Source organism: Apteryx mantelli, chromosome 1 (genome assembly GCF_036417845.1).
Source record: "Apteryx mantelli isolate bAptMan1 chromosome 1, bAptMan1.hap1, whole genome shotgun sequence".
Classification (NCBI taxonomy): Eukaryota; Metazoa; Chordata; class Aves; order Apterygiformes; family Apterygidae; genus Apteryx; species Apteryx mantelli.
In genome coordinates this window covers 189,455,161-189,465,337 of record NC_089978.1, presented here as the reverse complement: position 1 = coordinate 189,465,337, position 10,177 = coordinate 189,455,161, and positions in this window count along the sequence as shown.

The following is a 10,177-nucleotide window of genomic DNA, read 5'->3' as shown; positions in this document are numbered from 1 at the left end:
ATCCACATCACCCGGGCTACCAAAGCATTTTCTGAATACTTCTAGACAAACAACTGTCAACTACAATGTAGGGTAGAATGTCACTATAAAAAGTAACCAAGAAGGATCTCTCTTGCAGTGCACAGCTAGGGAGCTGTTTGCTGCACACATGTTTCTGCACACAGCTGAACAATGAGCTCTATTTTAAGTCTGAGAATTAAAACTAGACAAACATGTTGCTGTAAATAGCTTGGTAAAATGAATAGCCCACTGGTCGCACTCTGGACCGTGGCACTCCTGCTCGCTGAAGTGCTAAAGAGCACAGATGAGAAGAATAACGTTGGCATTTATTGGAAAGCAGAGATCACAGCCGTATGGGTGAAGTCTATATAGCTTCAGCGCTGGTCGGACAATAGTACCGCTAAGTCAGGCGTGCTTGGCTGGCTGCCAGCCTTGATTCCATCTTCGACAATAAATTTTCAAACAGGGAGGAACCGCGGACATAGTTGTCACTTTTACTTCCTCGGCATTTAAAAGGTGTAGCCTTTCCTCCAGCTTTGACAAAAAAAGCTCCGAAAGCCAGTTTGTTCGGCTTCAAAGACTGGTAGGCAGTTTCCTCTGCAGAACTGTGAATTTAACCGTGAACACCTAGGTCAAACTTCCTCTTTCCTCTTTCATACTGTTCTTTGTTTCCCTTGGGAAGTCATTATCAAAGGTAATTTATTAGCGCTGTATCTCTGGGTCAAAGAAGCAACCCCGCTCGCTCTCAGGCAGACAGGGAAGCGGGAGCGGAGTCTGCGAGCTCCCCGGGCCGCCGGTTTCACGCCGGCGCCGATGCCCGCACGAGGGCGCGGGGCTGGAGGCGGCTGCGGACCCGCCGCCGCGGCGCCGGGCCGGGCCGGGCCGGGCCGGGCCGAGCCGGCGCCCGAGGACTCGCAGTGAGGGCTGCCGGCCGCGCTCCCGCCGGCCCGCTTTATGGGCCCGTGCTGAAGCAGTTCGCAGGCTGTTAACGTCTCCTACAAGGCTTAAATCTGAATGAGGCGGACTCGATCCCCGGGGTGCTGAGGGGAGGCGGCGGGGTCCGGGCGGCGCCGTGACCGTCAAGGGCAAAGGCGTTCAGAGAGCCGCCTTCTGCCGCGGCCGGGCAGCCGGCGGCCCGGGGCGTCCCCTGCCTCCCCCGGCCCGGTCCGGCCCGGCCCCGCTGCCGGCGGCGCGGGCAGGGCGGCGCGGGCAGGGCTCCGCGGTGCGGCACCCGGCGCGGGCTCCTGCGCGGGGCTATCCGGGCTAGCGGCAGGCTACGGGCTGCGCAGCCTGACCCGCCCGCCGCATTTGGGATCCTCAGCTCCCGGTGGGGCAGCGGTGTTGTGCTTCGAGGCAAACCCTAATCTCAACCCGGCCAGAAGAAGCCTTCAGCCTCCTCCCAGACGCACACTCGTCCCTTGCAGTACCAGATCGGCAGAGCTGATTATTATTGCCAGGCACAGCCAGAGACAGAAATGCGTCCTGATGGACCAATATGTCATTTAGATCCTGGGCTACCTGATCTAAAGTTGCAAAGCCTATCCCAGATTAACAACATTAAAAACAACCTATCAGCTACAACTCATCTCCATCACAAACTGATTGTGCCTTGAGATATGCCATGATACCTTCAAATTATGCAATTGGAGAAGGTTCTTCATTGCTTAAACTGTGGTGAGTGACAAACATAAGCAGCAGTCCTCACTTCTGGTGCAACCAGGAGGGACACAGTGCTGAGCAGACAGTTTGGTGCTGGCATAATCACATCCCTCCTGGTCCACAGCAGCCGCAGAGGCTGCCGGCACAGCAACCCCAGGCAGCCAGAGCTCTTACAGCAGCAGACCCACGAGGACTTCCCAACTATACAGAACTAGAAGATGGCAAAGGAGCATCAACATATTAACTAACTCCAGTTCTGGCAGAATAAATGCTCTTCACTCTCTTCCCCATTCTTCCTTGGTGCTGATAAATGAATAGGTGATTGATTGGAAGCCCATACAGAACCAACCCCATGAAATCAAAGCTGCAGACTATGGCTCCTGCAGTGGAAGTAACTGCTGAAACTCTAGCAAATTAACCAGCCACAATCCTTCTGCACCCCATTTCACTTCCATAAGTAGTTTCATTGGTTGTATTACCTTGATTCTTAAACTACTAAGCTGTTTTGAGTTCAAAGTTGGCATATCACTTGCATGAACTAGAGCTTTTGTCAGAGCTTTTGTCAGAGCTTTAGTCAGTGTTGGCTTTACAAGACACAGACTGTTTCTATTCTATTTGTTGGACTGAACAGACCCCATCTGGTGGCCAGATGAACATCTGCCAATTCCATTCATCATTAATCAAAAATGGAAGTGTCAGGAATAATGTTTATTCTCCCCCTACATTAAATAACAATTTGCATATCTTGTCTACTCCTTTTTCAGGGGTGCTTGACCTATTCTCTAGTTGTTCTCCAAAGTAAGGACTCACCATGTCTGCATAGCACGTTACTAAAATGAGACGATCTCATTTGTGACTTTGGTAACACAACCAACTTGATGTCTACAGATAACAAGTTTGCAAAGTCTTTTAACCTAAAGCCTACTAAAGCCAATGAAGAGACATTTACTGACTTTACTGGGTAGACAAACTGTCTCCAATCTTGCTAACTCTTTCAAATGACATTAAAGTGTGTAGAGATAGTTGGCTGCAAAGTATTTGTTCTGGCCTTTCCTGACTCAAGCACAGAAATTACTATATTGTTCTGGGCAATGCACTTACAGTTTATCAGGCCAAAAACAACCATTGTGATCTTCTAGCCTGAACCCATGTATACATCATGGCCATAAGATTTTCCTAAAATTACTGTCTGTGTGAATGAAACATTTGATTTTGATTTAAAAATACCAGCAATGAAAAACCCACTATGAACCTTGTTAAATCCACTACAACCCTTGTTAAATTGTTTCAAGTAGTCTATCATTTTAATTTTCTTCTTCTTTTTTTTTTTCAATCTTAGATTGCTGTGTTTCAGCGCTCAAGCACTGAATCATGTTGTACCCTTGAAAGTTAGGCTGGAGAGTCAACTATTGTAACTCCCCCTAGGCATTTGCAAATTGTGAAAGTCATTTCTTAGCTATATTTCTTTGATTTAAGCATCAGCCACAAGAACAAATGCATTACCATGATTATTTTATTTTTTTCCAGCAAGACAGCAATACATACGTTTTATCTTAAGCATAACCTACTCTACAGAAGTTGTCTCAAAAAAAGGGGGGGGGGGGTGACACTAAAAAAAAAAAGAAAAAAAAGACAAGCACAAACCTAGTGGCCCTTTAAGGCATGTTCCACATTCTTGACTATGGCTGGGTAGATAGAGCTCATTCTTCAAACAACTGGATGGTTCAAAGGATCTGTAATGGATATGGAACCTTTTGCCCTAAGGTATCAGCACAGTTTTAGACTAGCTAGCAACTTTCATTTAATACTGACCATGCCATGGGTGTTCTATGGCCTGTAAGAAATTTGCTAAGAGTATCAGTTGGTTTCACAGTTTGCAATTATCCACATCACAGAACATCCCTTGAGATAACACTAGTAATTGCTACCTTTGTTGGCAGTCACAGAAGAGAGACCAAGGAGCAGAGAATGAATTAACCTCTTGTGCTTTAGAGGCAGTTTCCCCTGGTAGGATAGCGGCATAACACCCACTTCTCAAGCTTGATTAGTTCTATGGATAAACAGAGGAGTTCACCATCTAAATCATCACCCTTTAATGATCACCACCTTCACTCCAAGAGTTTTAATTAAGCATCATCTCATCTGCTTATTTAAGAAAAAAAATCATTTGTGAGTCAGCTATGAAAGGTGAAAATATGCAGTAAGGTGAATGGGAGCTAGAACAATAAAATCTGTGTGATTAATAATTCTTTCAGAGAAGTCAGTGAGAAAATTATTCAAAATAAACCAGGTTTCATGTTATGAAGCAAAACAAACCAAGAAATAATTTGCATCTTTCTGATAGCACAGAAAGACTCCATGGAACAGGAACTACAAATACCCTCCAAAAGGTTATTCACAAAACAAAGCCCAGGCCTGACAAACACAGGTATGCGCTCAAGGAACTTTAGGAAAGACCACCAGACCATATATGATCCTGACTACAGGCTACACTGCAGGTAGCTCCAGGATGTTTCTACACCACCAAGATCCTTCTCACCTTCACTGGCCCCACATCTATACCGACAGAACAAACATATTAGAGTTAGGGATGCGGTTCCATGACAGTCTAAGCTGATCCAAGCAGAAACTCAACTCAATGAAAAAAATGCTGGTTTAGATACCTGGGCCAGCCAGTATTAGCACACAGGAAAAGTAGTACTAACTAGTATCAGCCTGGACTGTTGTAGAACTACAGGCTCAGTTGTCAGCCTCACTCCCTCTCTTTCCTCTGACAAAACTGGGAGTTGTCAGCCCAGGAAATAGGAGGACAAGGGAGTCTTGCTCAGCCACTGCATAAATGGCTGGCCTCCAGGACCACTTTACATGATGTTCACAAATACAAATACAATTTTAATATTTTAGACTTCTCCTTGATGTGCTTTGATCACACTCCCTGATCTCACTAGGCATCCATCTGCATCTCTAGATATTTAAGCATTTTGTCAAATGTGGCTCCAGGCCTCTTCTTTCAGATTAAGAACACAAATGTGGAAGTGCACCTTTGGAGGTAGGAACACTTTGCACAATTTTACTGCTACATATATATGCATACACATCTCATTAGGAGACAACTGACATACTGGATGGCTTTGAAGCAAAGTTGAAGTCTTGAAGGAGCCATAATGGGCCACCAAAGCAAAGTCAACCCCCTCTGTGTCACTGTGCACAGTGCACAGGCCCAGGTTCCTCATATTTTCCCTGCTCAATACTGCTTCCTCTTGCCCCACCTTCTATGCCTTCCAGTGTGTCTCCACTGACCTCCTGGGAGATGTCTATCATTTTAGGGTGAGGAGGCAGCTAAGGAACAGTGTCAGCTCCTCTTGCCACTGCTGCATCTCCCTTCCCAGGTTGCCTCCGAGGGCCAGCGAGCAGGCTGTCTGCCTCCCTTGCACTGAGATCAGTGCTAGAGGCAAGCCGCCTGCTCACATAGGCTAGGGGAGAGCAAGATAAGCAGCGATAACATCTGGCGCGGGGAGCCCAAGAGCCACCACACTGCACAGAGAGGGGAGAACACCACAGTTGTCCTCCACAGCCATCTATTAAATGGAGAAAGGCTCTTTTGGAGAGCAGTTTACAGCACCTAACTTGGGAGACTGAAGTCATTGTGACTGCCCACCCTTCTATGTTTACCTCTGTAAAATGCTGGTGAAACAGCCTAAAGATTCACAGCCCCCTTAAGCTCTCTTAGGTATGCAGCTAAACAAAACGAATCAGCTGTCACATATCTGGAATGATAGTAGCAAGCAACTCTGCTACACGCATTCACCCTTTTCTGAGCACCCTGACATGCTTTTTCTCTGCTCTTTCTCACAGGCACTGCTCCTTTGCGACTACAGAAAACAGCCCTTTTCCTCTCTTCACCTTCTCCTAAAGGATGTGGGGGCTGCCCATGGTTATCACAGATGCAGAAAGGAGCTATATGAAGAATGAGTTCCTAAAATCCCTGCCCAAAGAGTTCACAGTCCATCAAGAGAGTGGAGAAAGGAAGGAAGGGACATAATGTACAAATAGACTAAACGCACTGTCCATTTGCAAACGCACACTAGCATGCATATTGCACAAACCAGTGGCACAACCTGCAGGCATGTTTTGCTGCATTTTGAGAATTCTGTTTACTAAGCAGAGAAGTTAACAGAGATGCAAAGACAAGGGGATACACAAGTGTGGCACAGAGACAGACAGGAAGCAAGGAGGGGGAAGAGGGAGTTTGACACAAACAGCTAATCACCACATGCTGCTCAGAGTACAAATTACAAAAGGCAGACCACTGCTGTTATTGGTGTATGGAGGCTGCTGAACTGTGTCCCTGACTAGTTTCTTCCTGTATTTTTCTTTTTCAAGGCTACAAAGAAAGGGCACAGAGGTAGCACCACATGAGTCCTGATGTCTCCAGAGTCTGAATCCTTGCCGATGTTTTAAATAAAATTTAAAAATTCAGGGAAGACCAGCTCAATGGAAGACAGGTAGGTAAAAACAAAAGATTATGATATACAACAGAGAGGAAGTGATGTTGGGATTAAAAGGAAGCATACATGTGAAATGCAACAGGAAAAAAAATAGAGAAAACAAGATTTGTGCCTAGCATAGGTTTGTTACTGGGTCACAGTGCTCAATTTCCACTTTTCCCTTTGCCAGATTCACTCTGATCTTAACACTCTGTCCTTCTATCTACTTTATCATTGTCAAAATGGGGACAGTGCCCAAAATAACTTAAGAAAGTAAGTGAAAATATCCAAAGGAAATATTAGCATCAGATAACAAATCAGGAGACAATCAAGTAGCATTAGATAAATCAGACAGAAAAAATATGCTCATTTATATTTCCAGTCACTGAACAATGGTATAAAGAGCTGCTGAGGCATCTAGCAACCAGCCTCAAACAGGGAAACTTCATGAACTGCTGAACATATGAAGAGTTCCTATACCCATTGTGGGCCTGAGGACTGACTGACATCAACTACTGTGTTTTGGGAACGCATGTCTAAAGGAGGTTTATTTTATTTCCTTTACTTATTGCTTTTAGAGTTCAGGACCAAAACAGCTTTTAAAACCATGATTCTACTTTGCTTCTGCAGCAAAGAATTAAAGTTTCATTAAAATGCTATGCAGCCCTCCCTTGTTGGATCGGGCTAGGACTTGCTCCTGAACCAACAGGTCTGTTGCAGTATCTGGAAACTCTTAACCCCACAGGCTTTTATGAAGACAGTAATCTGATTTTATCATAATTGACTCTGCATGGCTTATAGTCACACACTGTATGGGTAACTGACTGGGTACACGGCTATTCAGGCCTTGTCCACAATACCACTGTAACCACAAACTGACTAACTTATAGGTACAAGTGCCACTCTCTGGAGGTGTAAGTGGGGCTATCTTAGCCACATCAACACCCCGAGTTAATTATTCCCCTGTTTCCCAGACTGTGCAAGGCATAACAAAGTGCATTGCAACAACATGTGCCTGCAATGCTTTGCCTGTAGCAGAAGCTGACGTAGGATGGAATCTCTGCCTCATTTTTTAATAATACACCAGCACAAACACAATTATGCAACATGGAAGGTGTTGCATAGCCAGTACTAATGCAATGTTTGCTTACTGAAGTACTTTTAAGCCAACTATTATGCCAAAGTCTATGTGGATGATGAATGATGTCGCTCTTATTTGTGACAAGTTCTGTTCTCAGGCCTTGCCTCCAAAGAACTTGTCCCAGTTTATCTAAATTGGTTTGGAAATTAATTTAGATTAAAAAAGGAAACAGTGCAAACTTTGTGTGGCTCTTTTACTATAACTGACATATATATACACACACACATAAAGGACAACTCATTCCAGAAGTAGGGCATCCAGGTAAGGAAACACTAATATTTAAAAACGAATTTCAAAACCCCTAAATCAGTACAGTTTTGTGTGTGAGTAATGCTTCAGTTGCACTTAGTCTGCCCTGTTGCTGGCTATGCTTTTGAACAGTCTGCCTTGAAGCCAGAACTTAGAAAAAAACAGGTGATTTGAGTTTAAGTGAAGGCAGAGTTTGACATGGAAGATTACTACTGCTGCTGCTGTATTATATCCAGACAAAACAAAAATCCAATTTTAAGTTGAAGAGGAGGTTTGCAAAGGTTTGTGGTTACCTCCTTTTGCTTAAAATTGGGGGAAAAAAAATCTAGCAGTCACTGAAACACAGGCAGTGTTATAGTGCCATTTTCTGAAACTCATACAAAGCACAACATACTGCAAACACATATGGGAGAGAAAACTGTTTAGATTAACTGTTAGTTTATTTTGCTAAATTAATCTCACATGCCATCCTCAAGGCAGACAGTGATGTAATGAGGATATAAAAAAACCTGTCACATGAATAAGGAAGATACACTATACCTTTGTTAGCTTTCTTCAGTACAGCAGTTGCAAAAAAGAAAAAGAGACTACTAAATTTATGAGCTGTCAAGGCTGAAGGCCAGCCAACTCTACCAAAAGACATTAGCAGAGAAAAGATAAGTGTTTCAGTCTTCTGCATAGAAAGATCAACTGCTAAATAATTATTACAGCCACATAAGCCTGGGGACAATCCTCTCACTTCTTGCTCAGCAAACAACATATTCTGTCTCAAACCTGAGCGTTCTTCCTACCTTATCAGAGGTTCACTGCTCTCCTATCTGGCCAGTTCATGCTCTCTGCTGTTACCGTTGTTGTAGCTTTCTCATTTTTTCTAAGGTTTCTTTTTCTTCATATTTAAGAATGCTTTTCATGGACTAGGTAGCATCCAAATGAAACCCTGATTCCAGACACTAATGCTGTCATCCATTATATATATATATATATTTATATATTTATATATTTATATATTTATATATACACACAGTTTTACAATGAGCTTCCACACTTTAAGTTGTGGTTGGCTTAAAACATAAATGATACCCAGCCTCTTCCTTCCCTTCCTTCTTCCCTCGAAAAAGGAGGAAAAAGACTTAAAGTCCTCTATCCAACTGAAGTTCATTCTTGAGAGATATGAAGGCTTTCCCTCTCACCCCCTTGTCCTTCTTGAACGTGTTACTCATCTTACTCCATAACCTGTCACATTGCTAAAAAAAACCCCAAAAAACCAAAAAAACCCCAAACCACCCAACTGTCTTGCTTCCCAATAGAACTACTGTAATGTAACCCCTTACCCCAAAATGGGCGCCAAAAGTATGCTTACACACGTGATCAAGTAAACCCAATTGTAAGGGTATTTTCGTTTTGGTACAAAATTCACCTGACTGACATTAATCTAACTTTATGTGATCAAACAAGACATGAGATAGACAGAAATGCTGGGTTTATGCTTGCTTTCTCTTTTCCTAGGAGGGTTATGATTCAGCCTGTTTACACTGTGGCCAAACTGGCTTTCCACTTAACAGAATGAGGACTGCTGGTTAGCCAGGAGGTTAGTGTTTTGTTTTTTTTTTAAGGTAGGATCAATTTTTCTTTGCTGGTTTAGCTCCCAAAACTGATTTGTCGCAGGATGAGTCAAGTGCAACTGTCAGCATAAGGGAGGGCATGGGAGGTAGGCTCAGAGGGATTGTCCCACTCCTGGTCAGTGGCAGGCTATTATAACTACACTGACGCATCAAAACCACATCAAAAAGCAGCCAGGGAAGGTTTCACCAGCACTCCTCTCAGATGCCTGCTGAGTGCCCTTGGGATTATGGATGAATACGTATGAATAGAACAGAAAGATTAGTCACGAAGTGCTAGATCAGTAAAAACAAAACCAGACCTAGTAGGGTCATAGTCAAAAGGCATTTGGAAGAGTCAGATTTTTTCCTCTAAGTATTCCCTTCACTACATAGCTTGATGCTTAGGACCAGATGGTTGGGGACAAAACAGTGATCCCTCCCTTCTCTTCACCTCCACTGCACTTGAAGTTTGAGGCCAAGTAGACAGGTAGTGTCTGTTCTCAAGACGCGAGTTACAACTGTTTTTGAATAGGATAATAGTGAGGACCTCAATTCAACAAATGTTCAATAATAAATCACATTAATAATGATCTTTAATTATCTGTCATTACACTTTCCACACTGACTGGCAATATATGTTATTTTACTGTAACTACAACAGGGAAAATCAGTTTAGGTTTCCTAAATATCAAGTTTCATCTCATCACCAGCATGACAATAATACAAACAAGTTTGAAGCCTGCAATACATACATATTTCCTTGACTTTATTAATAGAAAAGTTTGCAGAATCTTATGAATATATAGGCCTACTTGTAGAATCAAAGGTTTTAGATTATTCATAGTAATAAAAATCCTTAAATATGAGGTATACAGTACAAGTGCAGATTATTTTTAAAACACTCCACCAGTACACTTGGCATGAGTGACCTTTGTATAAGCATCCATTTATCCTGAAGTCCTCATGGCTCTGTCAACTGCTGCGATAGCAACTGCTGAACAATACCAACACTGCATGCTTAGCTGGTAGCTTCCCAGCTT